Here is an 18,240-nt window from a genome sequence, read left to right as displayed (position 1 = left end):
CTTCATATTTCATTTTAATTATTAAATCTTTTTTTTAAACAGAATATGCCTGTAGCTTAGGCCATGTATTTTCTTTTTTTAAAATTTATTTATTTATTTATTTATGGCTGTGTTGGGTCTTCGTTTCTGTGCAAGGGCTTTCTCTAGTTGTGGCAAGCGGGGGCCACTCCCCATCGTGGTGAGCAGGCCTCTCACTGTTGCGGCCTCTCTTGTTGCGGAGCACAGGCTCCAGATGCACAGGCTCAGTAGTTGTGGCTCACAGGCCCAGTTGCTCCGCGGCACGTGGGATCTTCCCAGACCAGGGCTCAAACCTGTGTCCCGTGCATTGGCAGGCAGATTCTCAACCACTGTGCCATCAGGGAAGCCCCTCAATTATTAAATCTTAAGATGGTCTTCACTGTCCTCCAGCACATTGGTCACAATGCACCATGTACTTATTTTTATAGAAACTTGTCATAATTGTACTTTCATATTTATTTGTGTGATTCCATATTTGATATAACTCTCATCCCACATTAAATGATAAGTTCCGATATTTTAGTGGCGTTCTTATTTTTGTTCACAATTTTGTCCCAAATATCTAGCACAGTTCCTATATGATTTCAGGTGCCTAATAAATATTTGCTGAATTTGAATATTGGTAAATCAATGAGTTGATAAATTATGGAAACCATAGACTATAAGAAAGAAGAAAAGTTGAAAGTGTTCCTGGTGAATTTAAGGTTCTTGCTTCATTGTGATAGAATTAAGAGACAAAGTGATAGGTAAGAAGTGGATTTATTTAGAGAGAAACACATTCTACAGACAGAGCATGGGCCATCTCAGAAGGCAAGAGGCCTTGGGAGAAACACACTCCACAGCAGAGTTTGGGCCATCCCAGAAGGTGAGAGAGCCTCAAAATATGGCATGCTTAGTTTTTATGGGATGGGTAATTTCATAGGTTAATGAGTGAGAGGATTATTCCAATTATTTCAGTAAAGGGATGGAGATTTCCAGGAACTGGGCCACTGCCCACTTTTTGACCTTTTACAGTTGGCCTCAGAACTGTCATGCTGCTGGTAGGTGTGTCAGCACACTAATATATTACAGTGAGCATAATGAGGCTCAAGGTCCGGGCCTCCCTGGTGGCGCAGTGGTTGAGAGTCCGCCTGCCGATGCAGGGGATACGGGTTCGTGCCCCGGTCTGGGAGGATCCCATATGTTGCGGAGCGGCTGGGCCCGTGAGCCATGGCCGCTGGGCCTGCGCATCCGGAGCCTGTGCTCCGCAACGGGAGAGGCCACAACAGTGAGAGGCCCGCATACCGCAAAAAAAAAAAAAAAAAAGAGGCTCAAGGTCCACTGGAAGTCAAATATTCCGCCATCTTGGACCTAGTTAGCTCTAACCAGTTTTTGTCATGTCCTATGGCTCTGTCATTCTTTTAAAGGTTGTGCCCTGCCCCCTTCCCTCCTGTTTCAAAAGGGGAAGGAGATGAGGGAACAGGACCACAGAAAGATTAATCAATCAATAATGGATATATTTTAAACATTTAGGTAGTATAAGAATGACTCTGTCCTGGGAACCTGGAGACTTGAATTCTAGTTCCAGTTTAGATCTGTAATAATTTCATGAGTGATGGCAAATTTCATAACCTCTGAAACTCAACTTTCCCATTCTGAAGTTTGCAAACTAAGCCCTGATCGTTTTGAGAATCAAATAATAAAGTAGATAAAGGAGTTTCTGGGCTGGCATGTAAGGAATTTATAAGTTGCCACTCCATCCTAAGACAAGCGAAAAGCTGAACAAACTGAAAAATCAACAACTTTTATAGGAGCCATAAGAGAGAGGAAGACACAGAGCAAACTGTGGTCCCCAAGACTGGAGAGAGAGATAAGCTGCTACAGGGAGTCCTGGTTTACCAGGGCAGAGACTCACAGGCAGAAACCACTGCAGAAACCAGTGTCGGCTTAGGAAAAGCTGAAATGTAATCAACAAGTTGCTGGAGGCTCAGTGTGGATAAGACCAAGAGTTAAAAGCTATAAGAGTACCCAATCATAGGGGTGCTCCCACAGTATTGAGAGATTTACCTCCAGGAGCTCAACCAGTTTCCCACAGTAAACTGGAAGAAAAAAAAAAAACCAAAAAAACTGGTGCTTCCAGCAGGAGGAGGGGAAAAGGAACCATTCTGAAATACAACAGAGTACTCTGTTCTTATTAATAAGGCCTGCCCTCAGGGGAAGCTAGTTAATCAGAGCCTTAACTTCTGGGGTATTACAGGAGCCTGACTGACCTGGAGGAAGGGAAATATGCAACTTCCACCCCCTGAGCCATCCTGTCTCACGTAAGAGGAGAGAAAAAAACTTAGAAACACTGGTGAAGTTGAGTGTCCAAAGGCATAGGCTCAGTAGAAGACTGAGGTCTAATCATAGGACTATAGAACACTTCCTCTCTCCCCGTATATTATTGGGTCAGCCAAGAAGTTTCCGTAACATCTTACGGAAAAACCCAAACAAACCTTTTGGCCAACCCAATACCATCACATTACTAAAGGCCAATTTACAGCAGGGTTTTTTCCCCCCTATAAATCATGTCCTACTATGAAGAAAAAAAAAATCACAAGGCATACCAAAAAGCAGTAAACATAACTTGAAGAGACAGAGAAAGCATCAGAACCTGACATGGCAGGGATACTGTAATTATCAGACCAGGAATTTAAAAACAACTATGATACTATGATAAATATGCTAAGGGCTCTAATGGATAAAGTAGACAGAATGCAAGAACAGATGGGTAGTGTAAACAGAGAGATGGGAATCCTCAGAAAGAACCAAAAAGAAATGCTAGAGATCAAAAACACTTAAAGAGAAATAAAGAATGCCTCTGATGGGCTGATTAGTAGACTGGACCTGGTGAGGAAGGAATCTCTGAGCTTGATGATGCCTCAGTAGAAACCTCCAAAACTGAAAAAGCAAAGAGAAAAAAAGAGTGAAAAAAAAAAAAAAACCATAATAGAATATCCAAGAACACTGAGACAACTACAGAAGTGTAACATACACATAATAGGAATACCAGAGGAGAAAAAAGAGAGAAAGGAATAGAAGAAATATTTGAAACAATAATGACTGAAGTTTTCCCCAAATTAATGTCAGACACAAACCACAGATCCACGAAGCTCAGAGAACAGGGTAAATGCCCAAAACAAACAAACAGACAAAAACCTACATCTAGGCATATCATTTTCAAACTTGAGAACACAAAAAAAAATTTATGAAAGAAGCCAGAGGAATAAAATACCTTACTTATAGAGGGGAAAGATTAGAATTACACCTGAGTTCTCCTTAGAAACCATGCAAACTAGAAGAGAGTAGAGTAAAATGTTTAAAGTGGGCTTCTCTGGTGGCACAGTGGTTGAGAGTCAGCCTGCCAATGCAGAGGACATGGGTTCGTGCCCCGGTCCAGGAAGATCCCACATGCCAAGGAGTGGCTGGGCCTGTGAGCCATGGCCACTGAGCCTGCGCATCCGGAGCCTGTGCTCCGCAATGGGAGAGGCCACAACAGTGAGAGGCCTGCATACTGCAAAAAAAAAAAAAAAAAAAAAAAAAAAAAAAGTATCAAGTGTTGGGAGAGAAACAAACAAATGAACAAACACAAAACCCCCACCAACGTGGAATTCTGTATTCTATGGAATTATCCTTCAAAAGTAAAAAAGAAATAAGAACTTTCTCAGACAAATAAAAAATGAGGGAATTTGTTGTCAGTAGATCTGCCTTACAGGAATGTTAAAAGTTCTGTAGAGGGAAGGAAAATAATATAGTTCAGAAATTCAGATCTATCTAAAGAAAGGAAAGCATCAAAGAAGGAATAAGTGAAAGTAAAATACAAACTTTTATTTTTCTTATTTTTAATTGACTTAACAGATAGTAGTTTTTTGTAAGAATAATAGAAATGTAGAAAACAGTAACTAGTATGGTAGATATTAATCCAACTATACCAATAATCATTATGAATGACAATGGTTTAAATATACTGATTAAGACAGAAATGATTAGAGTGGATCAAAAAAGAAAACTCAATTATATGTTCTTTATAAGAAACTCACTTTAAATGTAAACACATATATAGATTAAATGTAAATGGTTGGAGAAAAATATTCCATATTAACACTAATGAACGGAAAGCAAGAGTAGCCATATCAATTTCAGAATCAGCAGACTTCAAAGCCAGGGAAGTTAGCAGGGATAACAAAGGGCATAGCATGAAGATTCAGGGATCAATTCTCCAGGAAGACATAACAATCTTTAATGTGTATATGCTTAACAAAAGAGTGTAATACTATTTGAGGGAAAAACTCATAGAACTGTAAGGAGAGATAGGTGAATCCACTATCACAGTTTGAGACTTCAACAACACTCCATCAGAAATATATCCAGCAGGTAGAAAATCAGTTAAGGACACAGGTGAACTCAACACTACCATCAATCATTGGATATAATTCACACCTATAGACTATTTCATGCAGCAACAGTGAAATACACATTCTTCTTAAGCTCACATGGAACATTCACCAAGATAGAACACACTCTAGACCATGAAACACACCTAAAACAATAGAATTCATACAATGTCTGCTCTCAAACCACAATGGAACTAAAGTAGAAGTCAATACAGTAACAGAAAGTAACTGGAAATTTTCAATATATGTGGAGGTTAAACAGCATTCTTGTAAATAACATATAGGTTAAAATAAATATCAAAAGAAATTTAAAAATATTTTGAACTAAATGAAAAAGGAAATATAACTTACCACATCTGTAGGAGGCATCAAAAGCAGTGATTAGAGGTAAATTTATAACATTGAACACATATATTAGGAAAAAAAAAGAAAAATCTAGAATCAGTAATTTAAGTTTCCTCCTTAGGAAAGTAGAAAAAGACAAAAATTATATCCAAAGTAAGCAGAAGAAAAGAATAAGAATTAGAGCAGATATCAATAAATTGAAGTCAGGAAATTGATAGAGAAAATCAGTGAAACTAAAACCTGGTTCTTTAAAAAGATCAATAAAATTGATGAGCCTCTATCCAGATTAACTAAGAAGAAAAGAGAGAAAACACAAATTAACTAATATCAGAAATGAAAGAGGTGGCATCACTACCAATCCTACGGACATTAAAAGGTTAATAGATGAATATTATGAACAGTTCTTACTTACAAATTTGATAACCCAGATGAAATGGCCCAATCCTTGAAAGACACAACCTTCCAAAAATCACACATGAAGAAATTGAAAATTGGAATAGGCTTATGTCTTCTAAAGAAATTGAATCAATAATTAACAACCTTTTAAAACAGAAAGCATCAGACCAGAAAGAATAGATTCACTGGTGAATTCTACAAAACATTTTAGGAAGAAACTACCCAAATTTTCTACAATCTCTTTCCTATACAGAAGCAGAGGGAATAGTTTCTAACTCATATTAACCAACATTACACTAGTACCAAAACCAGACAAAGACACTATAATAAACAAAAACTATAGACCAATATCTCTCATGAATTTATATATCTAAATCCTCAACACAATATTAGTACATGGAACCTAAGAATTGTATAAAAAGAATAACACACTGTGACCAAGTGAGATTTATCCCAGGTATGTATGGCTGATTCACTATTTAAAAATCAGGAAGATAATTCATCACATGATCAGGCTAAAGAAGAAAACTCTCATGATCATATCAATAGATGCAGAAAAAGCATGTGTCAAAAGCCAAATTCTGCTTATTGAAAAAAACAAAACAAAACCCTCTCAGTGCATTAGGAATGGAAAATAATTTCTTTACCTTGATAAAGAATACCTATGGGACTTCCCTGGTGGCACGGTGGTGAAGAATCTGCCTGCTAATGCAGGGGACACGGGTTCGAGCCTTGGTCCGGGAAGATCCCATGTGCCGCGGAGCAACTAAGCCTGTGTGCTACAACTACTGAGCCTGTGCTCTAGAGCCCACGAGCCACAACTACCGAGCTGACATGCCACAGCTACTGAAGCCTGCATGCCTAGAGCCTGTGCTCCACAACAAGAGAAGCCACTGCAATGAGGAGCCCGTGCACCACAGCGAAGGGTAGTCCCCGCTCGCCACAACTAGAGGAAGCCTGCACACAGTAACAAAAACCCAACACAGCCAAAAATAAATAAATACTAAAATATTTATTTTTATTAAAAAAGAAAGAATACCTACAACTAACATCATATTTACTAGTGAGAAAATAAGCTTTCCCACTAAGACTGGGTAATAGGCAAGGGTAGCCCTCTCACCATGTTACCATGCCATTTCAACTTTGTACTGGAATATCTAGGTATTGCAATAAGACCAGAGAAGGATATAAAGGTATATAGATTGGGAAGGAAGAAATAAAATTGTGTCTGTTCACAGATGAAATGATTTTCTATGTAGAAAATCTGAAAAAAATTGACAACTCCTGGAATTAATAAATGCTTATGGCAAAGTTGCAGGATACAAGGTTAATATACAAAAGTCAATCACTGTTCTAAACCATAATGGAAAAGAATATGAACAAGAATATATATGTGTGTGTGTGCTTGTGTGTGTGTATGTATATATATATATATATAACTAAATCACTTTGCTGTACAGCAGAAATTAACACGTTATAAATCAATTATACTTCAATAAATTTTTTTAAGAAGTCAAAAAAAATCCTTTCATCCAAAAAAGTGAATTGCTTCTCTGTATACCAGCAATGAACATGTGGAATTTGAAATTAAAAGCACAACACCATTTATATTAGCATCCCTCAAAATGAAATATTTAGCTTTTAATTCTAACAAAATATGTGCATGATCTATGTGAGGAAAACTGTAAAACTGTGATGCATAAAATCAAAAAATAACAAAATATGAAAAAATGTTCCATGTTCATGGATTGGAAGACTCAGTATTGTCAAGATACCAGTCTTCACAACCTGATCTGTTGATTCTGCAATCCCAATCAAAATCCCAGCAAGTTATCCTGTGGATATTGACAAACTGATTCCACAGTTTATATGGAGAGGCAAAAGACTCAGAGTAGGCAACACAATATTAAAGGAGAAAAACAAAGTTTAGAAGACTGATGCTATCTGACAGGAAGATTTACTATAAAGCTACAGTAATCAAGACACTATGATGCTGATAAAAAAAAAGTAGACCAATAGATCAATGGAATCGAATAGAGAGCCCAGAAATAGATCCACAAAAGTATAATCAATTGATCTTTGACAAAGGAGCACAGGCAATATAATGGAGCAAACATAGTCTTTTCAACAAATGGTGATGGAAAATTGGACATTCACGCGCAAAAAATAAGAATCTAAACACAGACATTATATCTTTCACAAAAATTAACTCAAAATGTATCATAGATCTAAATGTGAAATGCAAAACTGGGAAACTCCTAGAAGGTAAATTAGATGACCTTGGGGGTATGGCAATGACTTTTGTCAACAATACTAAAGGCATAATCCATTAAATAAATAATTGATGAGCTGGACTTCATCAAAATTAAGAATCTCTGCTCTGCAAAAGAAAATTACAAGAGATTGAGTAGACCAGCCACAGACTGGGAGAAAATGCTTGCAAAAGACACATCACAAAAAGTACTGTTACCCAAAATACACAAATAACTCTTAAAACTCAACAATTAGAAAGCAAACAAAAATGTTAACAGATACTCTACCAAAGAAGCTACTCGGATGGCAAATAAACATATCAAATGATGTTCTACATCATATGTCGTCAGGCAAATTAAAACAACGAGATACCACTAGATACCTAGCAGAATGGCCAAAATTCCAAACAAAGGCAATACCAAATACTAAGGATATGGAGCAAAAAATGTATCTTTGACTATTGATGACTTCAAAATAATATTGTGGTAGATAGAATAAGATGCACACAATATTTTGCAGATTTTTGTGTCGAGAGATAGAATTTATTTCCCCGCGCCTTGAATATGAGCTGGTCTTAGGATTTGCTTTGACTAATAGAATGTGGTAGAAATGATATAATTAGACTTTCAGAGTCAGAGCTGCAGATGCCTTACAGCTGTGGCTTCTGTCTTTTTGAACCATGACCGTAATGCTGCAAATAAAACTGGGATGAAAGACCACGTGGAGAGGGAGGCCAGGTAATCTCAGCCATTCTGGCTGTCCCAGCTGAGATCCCACACATGTGATAGAGGCCACCTCAGAACATCCAGCTCCAGCCAAGCCACCAGCTGGTTGAATACACATGAATGTGTCCAGGTGAGATCAGCAAGAGAATTGCCCAGTCAACTCACAGAATCACGAAAAATCGTAAATTGTTGTTGTTTTAACACAATTAGTTTTGAGATAGATTTTACACAACAATAGATAACTGAAAATTATTTTCAAAATTAGCCTACTTAATAAATGAAATATTTTAAAATACGGACAAGATAGAAGGGTATTTTAGAAAGGTACTTTGAAGATAAAAATACTAATACAAAACCCCTGGTTTTGTAAGCCTCTTTCTTTATAGGGTAGAAAAGAGAAAAAATGTCATCAAAATGCAACTTGAGATAAGATTTTGACAGAAAGGCTTGGATTAAAAATGAAATGTACAGTCATACTATACATGCATATTTATATGCTTGTCACGACATAAATGCATATAGATAGCTATTTTCTAACATATATATATATATAGGGTGTTTTGACAGATGTGACAGATATGTATACTTATATATCTATTGCTGTTAGTGTTTTTTTTGTTTGTTTGTTTGTTTTTGCGGTACGCGGGCCTCTCACTGCTGTGGCCCCTCCCATTGCGGAGCACAGGCTCCGGACGCGCAGGCTCAGCAGCCATGGCTCACGGGCCCAGGCGCTCTGCGGCATGTGGGATCTTCCCGGACCAGGGCACAAACCCGTGTTCCCTGCATCGGCAGGCAGACTCTCAACCACTGCGCCACCAGGGAAGCCCGCTATTAGTGTTTTTTAAAACTAGTGTGAGGGATGCTTATTTTCTGCATTTCATTATGTTTTAGTCATAGTATACCTGAAGAACAGCTGCATCATTTTTTTAAAATAAGCCAACCGTTTTACTTTCCTGTTAACCTCTGACAGTGCAAAGTAAAACGATTCATTAATACATACTTTATGATTATTTATGACATGCTAATTAGATGTGTGATGTGCTAATTATTAAGAAAATGCACATCAGAGAATCTCCAGGTGTCTTTCTGCTGCCTCCTTTTCCCCCCAGGTGTAGTTGTTCTCCCCGTGGAAGAATGCTGGGGTACTACACCATTTCTTCACCGCACTAAAAGAAGTTCAAGAATAAAATTCAGAAACCCATTATACGTTTTAGTTAAAATAGATAGCAAAAAGGATAAGAAAGTAAAAATTAAAAAAGGTTTAATGTAATGGGGAATTTAATATTCATAACATTTTTTAAATGAAAAAAATGCATTTGTAATTTTTTTACACAATGCAAAGAATATAACCATAATGTTGCAAAAAGATAAAAGTAAAAACTCTGCAAAAAGATAAGACAATGATATATCAACATATACCTGTAGCATAACACTTATTTAATTTATCTTTCTCTTCATTTGGTTATTTTTCCAAATTTAAACATAAATAGGTATGTTTAATTAAAAACATTACTAGTTTGTGAGTTGAGAAAAATGTAAAATAGATTTTTTAAAAAGCTTTTTACAAAAATATGCATTACTTTAATATTGATAATAGTAGCAATAGAAACAGATAACATTGATCATTTATATTTGCCTGGGACTCGGCTAAAACCTTTATCATCTCACATGGTTATCTGAATTCTGTGAGTTTGGTGAACTATTTTAGTGATTTCCTAACCAGTTCACCTACATCCACCCTTAACCCTCTCCAATCATTTTCATGTTTAAGTGATCTTTCTGACACAAAGTTCTAATCATGTCATTCCCTATCTTTGCTTAAAAAGCTTGTATTGCTTTCCATTATTCTCAGAATCAGGGCAAAACCCCTAGAAGTAGCCTCCAGAGTTAGGTTTGGTCTGGCTTCTTCATAGCTCCTTAGTCTTACCTTTTTCAGTGTCCTCCCTTGCTTTCTGCATTACAAGCATCCTGGTTTCCTTCAATCCTTGAGACTTGTCAGACATCCTCCTGCCCCATGGTATACTTTCACCTATTTCCCTCCACTGGAATTTTCTTTCTGTATCTTTGTGCCTTCAGATCTCAACTAAAATATCATTTTCTCAAATGAACAAACCTAGATTTTCCTGACTTTCTAAAATTCCTATTATGTATACTCTTACATTCTTATAGACACTTATAATTCTATTTTTAATATTAATAATTTTAGAAATTTTAAATTTATTTTTCTGGTTACTTAATTAACGTTTATCCACTGCAATGACTATAAGCTTCATGAAGCAAGACATTGTTTGCTGATATTAATGAGCTTTTCCCCAATGGCTAGCAAAATATTTGGAAGATGATAAAGAATGAACAAATATTTCTTGAGTAAATACAAACCTAAGTAAAAGAATGAATTAAATAATGAACACTTTTCTGAGGTTGGCTAGTAGTATATTTGAATCAAGTGTTATAAGTATTCTAACCCTTGTTTCTTCTCAAAGTAGAATTTAAATAACACCTAGTTGAAAGTGATATCAACTAAAGATTTTTGTTTTATTTTAAAGATGGAAGAATTTTACAAAATATTGGTTCAGAAAGTTAGTGAGGGTCCTGGTAGAAGTATGGATGGTAAATTCAGATTAAAACAGAAAAGGAATAGTCAATACATGTTTTATAGATTTTTTCTTAAATTTCAGGGGAACCAGAGCTTAGGTTTTTCTAGGTAATGAGATATAAAACAAAGGAGATTTTGGAGTAAAAATTCAAGGCTAGTTTATTGGCAACAGGTTTCATTAAGGAATGCAGCCCTTTGGAGTCAAGAATCTATCATTCTCTGATAAATATGAGATATTGTCCAGTTAATATGGAGTAGGAGTCCTACTAAGATTGTAAAAGAGAAATTGAAAACCAAAGTCATGGATAGAACATAAAATACCAATGTTCCCTGTTTCTTGGATTCTCAGCATATTTTGATGAAGCCTTTCAGGAAAACAAGATGAATCACTGCACCATCTATGATTGTGCTTACAAACTTCCCTATTTCATTGGTTTGATTGGTCACTAGCTAGTGGCTTGACTGAATCAACCCATTGTTTGATAGTAGAGACCTGTCAGTTTAGTAAACTATTAAACAAATTAGAGCATGTATTTCTGTAGCAGCATATTTCCTGGCCAAATAGAGACTAGAAAAATTTGGGATGGAGAAAATACTGGAAAATATTCAGCATTGGCTTTAAAAAGCAACAAAATCTAGGAAAAAGTAAAGTTTTTTCAAGCCTTTCATGCTTAATTTCCCCTTCATCTTTGCCCTTGATGGTCTTAAATAGGTTGCTTTGCTGCTTTACCATTAAAAGTCTAGGTCAACTGAGAAATAACAAATACAATAATAACTGACTGTAATCGTTACCTAAGAGAATATGGGTCCACCATGGGTGGTATCCAGGAGAAAAAGAAGGTGAGGTTTAAGATAATAATTGAATGTTTGAAACATGTAAGCCAATAGAGATAATGTCATTATTTTAAAAAGAGAAAATACTAGGAGTCAAGTCTAGTAGATAGAAAAGTATTTGCAAAAGTGAATATTTGAAGATGTTGTGGCTGATTCCCAAAGGAGTATACATTTGGTGAGCATGAAAGATTGACAGTTGTAATTAGGCATGGACTCTGAGAGAAGAATGGCCAGTTACAGGAAAGAGATACTCTTCCAGGGAAAGGAAGAGTCAATATTTGATAAACTTCATTTATCTTAGATTGCCAGACAGTTGCATTGATAGCAATTCCCAGCTGGAATTTGAAAACATGAAATGTGAGATCAAAATGTTGACTCAAGTTCCACTATTCCCTATCCATATTGCCTTGGGCAATTATTAAACCTCTCTTTGTTTCAGTTTCCTCACCTGTAAAATAGAGATGAGAGTATATAGTAATGCTTAACTCATAGAGTTCTTGCTAAGGATATATTAGATAATGTTTGTACAGTATGTACACATGCTTATCATAGTTTATGTCTGTAGCAGAAACTGTTCAGTTTCATTTATCTACACTTGGCCCTTGCTGTTCCTGAACGCACCAGCATGCAGGAAACTCTATTGTCTTTTTCTGTTCCCAGGAAAATGATTGGCTCTGAGGAGCAGTCCTCACCTAATGACTTGATAGGAATTTATGGTTAAGTACCCCATTTCATGGGGTAAATTAACTAGCAAATTTATGGCTCGGAGAAGGAGCTGATTTTTTATTGTCCTCATTCTCTACTGGACTTTGTGATATGGCTCAGAAATAAACCAATTAGATATGCAGGCTTCATATTTTTTCCAGGGAATTTTTTCTTAAATTTTTGTTGTTGTTCTTGTCTTAGCCTGAGATCCCACTAAAAAAGGCTCTGAACTGTTCTGAAGGGTTGCTGGTCATTTAACTAAGTAGATTATATTTTTCCTTTCTGCATGATCCTCCACTGTACTTAGTGGACATGAAAATTTCCCCAAACGATTCAGACAGATAAGGCTTACTTGGAACATTCACTTAATGGGTGCCTCTAGAGGTGCAGTTAAAGCATGCAGAATCAGTAATACATAATGACCAGGAATCCAGGTATTATCATTTACCTTATTGCTTGTCTAAACAGGGGAACAGGTGTCTAATGTTGCTACGTTAAAAAACTTTGGGGGGGGGCCTCCCTGGTGGCTCAGTGGTTGAGAGTCTGCCTGCCGATGCAGGGGATGCGGGTTTGTGCCCTGGTCCGGGAGGATCCCATGTGCCGCGGAGCGGCTGGGCCCGTGAGCCATGGCCGCTGGGCCTGCGCGTCCGGAGCCTGTGTTCCACAACGGGAGAGGCTGCAGCAGTGAGAGGCCTGTGTACCGCAATAAAAAAAAAAAAAAAAAAAAAAAAACTTTGGGGGTTCACAAGGGATAAGAACCTCTGACTAGGAGGTACTGAAGGAACAGGGAAAATAAGTGTTAATGATTGGATAGAAATGTGTCAAGAAGGGAAGTTTAAGAAGTAAGACACCAAAAGAGTTGATAGCATATACAAAAGGCCAGGGGTTTTGAAACTTTGTGCAGAATCCAGTGGGACTAGAACACAGGCACATGTGTTAAAACATAGAAAGAGATCAGGCTGGAGAGATGGATAAATTTGTCCTAAGTTCATGCTAAGGGAGTGGATCTCAAACATTAGCACACATAAGAAACACCACTTGGAGGGGTGTTCATTGCAGTGTTATTCACAATAGCCAAGACATGGAAACAACCTAAATGTCCATCCTCAGATGAGTAGATAAAGAAAATGTCACACACACACACACACACACTTGAATATTATTCAGCTATAAAAAGGAAGGAGATTCTACCATTTGAGACAACATGGATGAACTTTGAGAGCATTGTGCTAAGGAAATAAGTCAGAGAAAAACAAATACTGTAGTATCTCACTTATACATGGAATCGGAAGAAGTCGAACTCAGAAACAGTGGATTTGTTGTTACCAGGGGCTGGTTGGGGGCAGGGGGTGCAGGGAAATGAAAAGATGTTCATCAAAGGGTACAAATTTCCTGTTATAAAACGAATAAATTCCAGCGATCTAATGTACAGCTTGGTGACAGTAGTTGACAATACTGTATTGAATACTTGAAAGTTGCTGAGAGTGCATCTTAAATGTTCTCACCACTGCCAACCAGCACAACAAAAAATAGTAACTATTGAGGTGATGGATGTGTTTACTAGCCGTATTTTGTAGTAATCATTTTGCAATATATTTACCTGTATCCAGTCATCATGTTGGGCACCTCAAAGTTACACAGTGTTGTATGTCAGTTATATCTCAATAAAGCCAGAACAAAATTAAAAAGAAGCAAGTCCTGGAGGGTTTGTTAGAACACAGATTGCTGAGTTCTATTCCCAGAGATTCTGATTCAGTAAATTGAGAATTTGCATTTTTAACAAACCCCTGATTGATACTGGTGCTCCTGATCCAGGGACAAGACTTTGAGAACCACAGTCCTAAAGCAATATTTGCATTTTATCCTGAAGATATTGATACTGACAGATGTTAATTTTAATCACGCTCTCCAGAAGTGTATGGATTATTTCTAATCCCTCTTTTACCATATCTTCAAGGTTTCAAAACTGTTTTTATGTGACAGCTAAGTCCACTTTCATCCAGGATAAATTTAGCTTGTTCTGTGAAATATTCTTAGAGCCCACAGCTATCAGAACACTTACTATCCTGAGAATGCCCTAGTTTATTTTAAAATATGACTAAATAGAGTGCCAAAAACGTAACCTGCTGTTTTGCATGTGATATGGCCAGGAAAGATTGTGAGGATATGAAGTTTGCCTTTAGACAGACCATATGCTCTTACTGATGTTGCCTAAATGCATATTATCTGATTTAGCAAGAACAAACTACTATTTAACATCATACTTGTTTCCACAAAATCCCTGGGGATTTCCCTCTACAGGAGATTACTTGATGGCAATTAGGAGGTGAAAAAGTAGCTTTTATATTTGTGATAACAAATGGTTTTGTTTACATCTACATTTCCAACATCTAGAGAAATGCTTGGCGCGTGGAAGATGCTCAAGAAATATTTGCTCAGTGAATTATTGAATGAATAACATCTCACATGTTTGCAAATTTCAGCATGGCATTTAAACAGTATATAAAAATCAGATTTTTACCCCTAAGTGTTGCTCTAAGAAATGGCTTCATTGAAAGCCCCACTGCATCCATACCCCTTTCTCATTCTACTCATACAGATGCTTACACCAAGTATATTCAAAGATTCTGTCTCCTTGCTTCTTAGATGATAATCATAAAAATAATAGAATTTGGCAGCCATCTCAAGTATTCTGTTAAATATATTAAAATGTCAGTGATTTAGGTCAGTGATCTGGCGTCTCTATATCTTTCTCCTTGGTCCTAAATATAGACCCTAAGTAAAATGAGTATGTTAAGAAAGTGAAAGTAAAGGAACCAGCATTATGTGTGTTTGTCTTATATCAGGCAGATTTAAAAATTTTTATTTCTCACAAGAATATGTGAAAAATATTTCTAGTCCCAACATATTAATAAGGAAACTTAGATTGAGAGACATTATGTAGATTAGTCACAGTAATATAACTATGAAGGAGAGGATTTGAGTGGAAAGAATAAGTAGATTAAAGATGCATTCCTGTCATCTATGTCTTAACTAGTATGGATAGCCCATCTATCCAACAGGTTATGAATGGCTATAAAAATAAAAATGAGGGGCTTCCCTGGTGGTGCAGTGGTTGAGAGTCCACCTGCCGATGCAGGGGACGCGGGTCTGTGCCCCGGTCCGGGAGGATCCCACATGCCGCGGAGCGGCTGGGCCCGTGAGCCATGGCCGCTGAGCCTGCACGTCCGGAGCCTGTGCTCCACAACGGGAGAGGCCACAACAGTGAGAGGCCTGCATACCGCAAAAAAATAAATAATAAATAATAATGTATTTAGCTCTGCTTAGCTCTATCCAAACTTCTCTGATTTTCTTCTAGATTCCCTTTTATTCCTGTTCAAGTGCACGATTTTTTTTTTTTTTTTTTTTTTTTTTTTTTTTTTTTTTTTTTTTTTGCGGTATGCGGGCCTCTCACTGTTGTGGCCTCTCCCGTTGCGGAGCACAGGCTCCGGATGCGCAGGCCCAGCGGCCATGGCTCACGGGCCCAGCCGCTCCGCGGCATATGGGATCCTCCCAGACCGGGGCACGAACCCGTATCCCCTGCATCGGCAGGCGGACTCTCAACCACTGCGCCACCAGGGAGGCCCCAAGTGCACGATTTTATATTTAAGATTGTCACTAATCTGTGGTTTCACTAGGATGTGTCTAGGCTACAATTTATTCTTACTTATGTTGCATTGTATTCAGTCAGTTTCTGTGAGCTAAAGACCAATGCCTTCGTTCAATTGTGGAAACACAAATTTATATCTCTTCTTAAATGTTGCTTTTATACACTTCCTTCCGTTTCCTCTTTTTGAAACACTTGACAGATAGATTTGGAATCTGCAATCTGTCCTCCATTGCTCTAAACTTCTCATTCAGATTTTTAAAATATTTCTTTGCCATTTTAAGTTGAGTTCTGGATGAATTCTTCACTACTCTCTTTATATCCCCTCTTCTTTGGATTTCCTCCGCATTTAAGTCACCAAAGAGCATTGAGCAGAGTTTCCTGCGCTATACAGTAGGTTCTCATTAGTTATCTATTTTATACATAGTAGTGTATATATGTCAATACCAATCTCCCAGTTCATCCCACCCCCCCCTCCCCTTTGGTATCCATATGTTTGTTCTCTACATCTGTGTCTCTATTTCTGCTTTGCAAATAAGTTCACCTTTCACTATGCTTTTTAAAATCACTAATTTTCTCATTAACTATTCAGAGTTACTCGTTACATACAATTATATAATCAATTATATTTGTTATATACAATATATAGTATATATAAAATAATTTCTAAGATTTATAATTGTTAATTCCCCTCCAACTCTTACCTCTACCAGTTTCATTTCTGCTTTTTATTTTATTTACAACATCTAATTATTTTATGTGTACGTCTCTCCATTCACCTATTTAAACACATTGTACTCATCTTCCTTTTCTGAGTCTCTAGTAGAGCACCAAGATGTAATAAGGTTTACAAAATATTGTTCCCCAAATTTTAACAGTTGTCTCTGTTCATATTTATAATAAAGACAGAGGGTTTTCCACCAACAGGCTCATTTATTTAATACAGTGTTCTTATTTTCATTTTTATTTTATAATTTTTTTTTTTTGTGGTACGCAGCTCTCACTGTTGTGGCCTCTCCCGTTGTGGAGCACAGGCTCCGGACACGTGTCCCCTGCATCGGCAGGTGGACTCTCAACCACTGCGCCACCAGGGAAGCCCCCCATTATTTTTTTTTTATGTTTAAAAAAAGATTAAAGTTTTAGATAACAGTAACATAACATATGTTAAAACGTAACAGTAACAAGCTGGAAATTTCCCAGTGATGGAAATATGATAAAATGTGTGTCATGTTTTAATCAAGCTTAGAAATACTAAATGGCTAGATTTGTTAGAAAGATTTATAAATAATTATATGTATATTTTTAATGTAAGTTATTCATTAAAGAATAGAAATTTAAACTTTACTTTTAGATGGAAATACAGAATACAGAATACAGAAGAATACTGAAAATTTTAAATGAACAAAGATGTAGGAGAAAAAATGACAGCAAAGAATAATAACAGAAATTTTAAGTCCAAATATGCAAGCAATTATAAATATAACTAGCATAGTATCACCAATTAGAACCAGAAATTATCTGACTGGATTTTTAAAATATCCAACTATTCTGTGTTCATAAGAGACACAATATTGCAAATTACACAGGAAGACTAAAATAAAAGGTTGGGAAAAAACTATCTATGCAAACACTAAACAAATACAACTACTATGACAATACTAATGTCATAATGATTGAATTTTAGAAAAAAGCATTAAATAGAGATGAAAGAGGTGAAACTCCTATGTTCACTAATGGTAAATTTTTAAGTTGTATATTTATAAACTAGAAATACTGTTAAGGAGTTAAAATGAATAAAATATATCAACATGGATAATAATCCCATATAATGCCGTGCATTTAAAAAGGTAGCAAAATACTACACACAGTATTTTATAAAGTTAAAAGCATTCAGAATACCAAGAGTATGTGTGTACATGCTTGAGAATGATAAAACGCCAAATTTAGAGCAATGGTTACTCTGCAAACAGGGACTCTTGTAAAATTTTAATTACAAAAGATTCAAAAATACTCTTATAAAACCTTAGAAATTAATATATAGAAATAAAAGTCTAATAGAGCAGATGGAGATAAAATAAAATCTATTTTAAGAATGAACGCCTTGTGAATATGGGAGTGTGTGTGCGTGTGTGTGTGTGTGTGTGTTGTGGATGGGGTAAGGGGACATTTGCTATTTGAATCTTCAGCTCATGTCTCGCCTGAGACTAGGACACTAACCCATAATTAGCAATCCAGGCCACTAGGCAGACGAATGAGGACATTGATATGCGAAACTCCTTTCTTTAGAGGTTTCAACTCTCAGAGGCAATG

The sequence above is a fragment of the Mesoplodon mirus genome (assembly GCF_964341445.2).
Source record: "Mesoplodon mirus genome assembly, chromosome: 19".
Lineage (NCBI taxonomy): Eukaryota > Metazoa > Chordata > Mammalia > Artiodactyla > Ziphiidae > Mesoplodon > Mesoplodon mirus.
Note: the sequence above shows the minus strand (reverse complement) of the source record.